Raw genomic sequence first — 3096 nt, forward strand, 5'->3', positions numbered from 1 at the left:
GATGAGGCAGACAAGACTGGTCCATCCCTGGCAATTGAATCAGTGCCTTTGCGACCTGAAACAGTTCAACAGCAGGAAGAGTGAGCAGGCTCTTTTTGATGGCCCACACCAAACTTTTCCTCTCACCGCCTTCCATGGCTGTTTTCCAAATCCTTGCACTTGGTAACACAGTTCAAGATCACTTAACAGTCTCTACCTATGATGGGTGGTTCTTTCTACACACTATACAGCACAGTCCTTACTCTTCATCAGACGTGGCAACTGGCACAACACAGTTCATCGTCTTCAGGGACAGCTTCTTCTCCAGAGCTGTAAAAGCAATAACCCCCCTGCAGTGAAACACTCACATCCCACCCCCCTACAGGACTTCTCACATACACCCTCCCCCATCTAGCCACATACACACACACAGCATACCATAGACTGGCACTAAGTGCACTTTATTTACCTCACTTGTATTTTGTATTTTATATTTTTCTTAAGTGTGCAATTTTAATTTTCTGCTGCTATTTATAAGTGTAAGTAATCCGAGAATCTGCACAAAATTTCATTATGATTGTGTGGCAGGACGCCATTGGTGGTCCTTATGAGTTTCAGCTGTGATGGGATCTTAGCCAATCACTGCGGGAGAATACCACATAAAAGCAGGTAGAGAGCACATGTCTTCGTTTTGGCTTGCCGGAGGCGGGGTCGCGGCATTTCCTGGCGTCCTCCAGTTCCGCCTCTGTGGTGGTAGAGACATTTTAGAGCATTGCAGACAAACCCTTGTCTCACACACACATATAGAGTTCCGCCACCACTAACCAAGAAAACAAAACAAACGAAAGGAAAAAAAGAAATTATATATATACACACACACACACACACACACACACACACACACACACACACAACAGAATAATCTCCCGCTACTCACTCTTCGCCATGCACACACACACGCACACATTAGTGCACGCAGACATATATGTGGCAGAGTTCAGGAGGGAAGTCAAAATAAATGACAGTTGCTGACAACGCCACCTGGAGGAGAGGTGCCTCAACCCCAGGAAATGCACACAGGTCCAGGTCACACACAGGGCAAGGGACGGGTAGAAAGAACAATTTTTATTAAATCACAAAAGAAAAAAAACAAGCACACAATAAAAGTTGATCATAAGCACTAACGTGTTGCCTATTACAAACAAGGTACGTTGGGGCCCTGCAGAATCAAACCCAAAAGCGAACAGGGCTGTGGTGTACTGAAGGTGGGAAGAAAAAAAGAAAAGGGAGCAACCTACACACCGTGACACTGCAATCTAATAAAATAAGGATGTGAAGACAAAACCCAGCACCAGGAAATGGGGACCACCGCCACCACCAGGCCACAGCTCCTGTACAGCAACACAAAAAGAAAGAAATTAATCACAGGGACCCAACAACATGGCAACTTAAAATACAGACACTCACACACTCCAACAAACAAAACGAGGAAGAAAAATAATAAAAGGAAAGGAAAAACTCAGTAACTACTAACTAAACTAATTAATTTTAACCCAAAAACAATACACAGAAATATAGATACACACATACAAAAGTTGAACCTAAATTTACACAATAAATCAAAATAATAATCCAGAGAAACAAAACCAAGAATAAAACACCAACCGCCACCAACGCATTCAATTCACTCTTTAAACAGTCCCTCGGAAGCAAACGCTCCGCGTCCCGAGCGACTTCGCGTCCAGAACAGCAGCGCAACCAGAACAGCAGCACCTACCCGGTGCACCGATAAAAAGGGGAGGGAAGGGAGGCCACGCTAACGGTGGGTGAGCCACTCCCGTCACAACCACCGCTGCAGATCAAAAAGAAAACAGCGTCACCACAGAGAGATCCAGCTAGCACAATATTGCAACAACCTACCGGACCCAGGCAACAGGACACGACAGCCCCACCGCCACAACGCACGCTGCAAAACTAATCACAGCCGCTATGACTGCAACGTACCTTGGCGCACAGACAGAACAGACAAAACACATACCTGGATACCAGAGCACCACGGCACCCATGTTCACCTCAGCTACTGTCAAAGTGGTCAATCTCTGTCACCAACAACGATCTCCGGTATGAAGCAGAGCAGTTAGTCGCTGTTACAGCCAACGATCTCCGGTATGAGCCAGAGCAGTTAGTCGCTGTTACAGCCAACGATCTCCGGTGTGAGGCAAAGCAGTTAGTAGCGGTTACAGCCAAACAATCTCCGGTATGAGGCAAAGCCGTTAGTCGCTGTTGCAGCCAAACAATTTCCGGTAGGAGGCAAAGCAGTTAGTAGCGGTTACAACCAACGATCTCCGGTACGAAGCAAAGCAGCAGTGATTTCCCTTGCTGATCGGCCGACACTGCGCAGCAGCTGGGTTATACTTCCCCCTACAATCATAATCATACAGCATAAACAACTCAGAAATGGCTGGAGGAGGGACCGAAAGCGCTAGCCTACATACCAATCAGGAAGTCCTGGACAACACAGCATGGAAGAGAGGAACAGACGCCACACAGAAACGACCTGCAAACAAATGCACAGGTTGCCACAAGTACAATGCCAAGTAGGAGGACACAGGAGAACAACACACCTACCCACAGCGAGCAACCCGTGGAGCATAGCACACCCTCAACGGCCTCTACCACCACGCCGGGACGGAACTGGGGGAATGCCAGGAAGTGCTACGACCCAGCCTCTGACAAGCCAAAAAGGAAGACAGGTGTTCTCTATCCGCTTTTAAGTGATCTCCTCCCACAATGATTGGCCAAAATCCCAACCCAGCTGAAACTGATCGGACCACCAATTACGTCCTGCCACACTTGCTCAAGGGGGAATGTTGGGCTCTCTGTATTACAAGAGTTTGGTCTAGACCTGCTCTAATTGGAAAGTGTCATGAGATAACTTTTGTTGTGAATGGGTGCTATATAAATAAACTGAATTGAATTTGTAAAAAGGATGGTGTAAATGGTATGGTTTTGGCTTCAGAGATGACTCCAAAAAGCAGATGACAGACTTAAGTAAAGGGTTAATAGACTTTAGTGGAGATATTCAGTAAAATAGTACAAAACACACAACAGAAATAG

General features: G+C 46.4%; 1 long non-coding RNA gene across 2 annotated transcripts; it reads right to left on the reverse strand.

Moving 5' to 3' along the window:
* Nucleotides 1–1091: 1091 nt before the first annotated feature.
* On the reverse strand, nucleotides 1092–2737 carry LOC124053427. 2 transcript variants are annotated; one of them, XR_006842149.1, is made up of 5 exons: nucleotides 2608–2731; nucleotides 2475–2536; nucleotides 2018–2400; nucleotides 1757–1831; nucleotides 1092–1370 (listed from the first exon to the last, which is right to left on the reverse strand). It is a non-coding gene; the product is annotated as an uncharacterized LOC124053427 (long non-coding RNA). The 2 variants fall into 2 exon arrangements; XR_006842148.1 differs by having other exon boundaries at nucleotides 1757–2400; nucleotides 2608–2737.
* Between the last annotated feature and the right edge of the window lie 359 nt (nucleotides 2738–3096).

This window comes from Scatophagus argus, chromosome 22 (assembly GCF_020382885.2).
Source record: "Scatophagus argus isolate fScaArg1 chromosome 22, fScaArg1.pri, whole genome shotgun sequence".
Classification (NCBI taxonomy): Eukaryota; Metazoa; Chordata; class Actinopteri; family Scatophagidae; genus Scatophagus; species Scatophagus argus.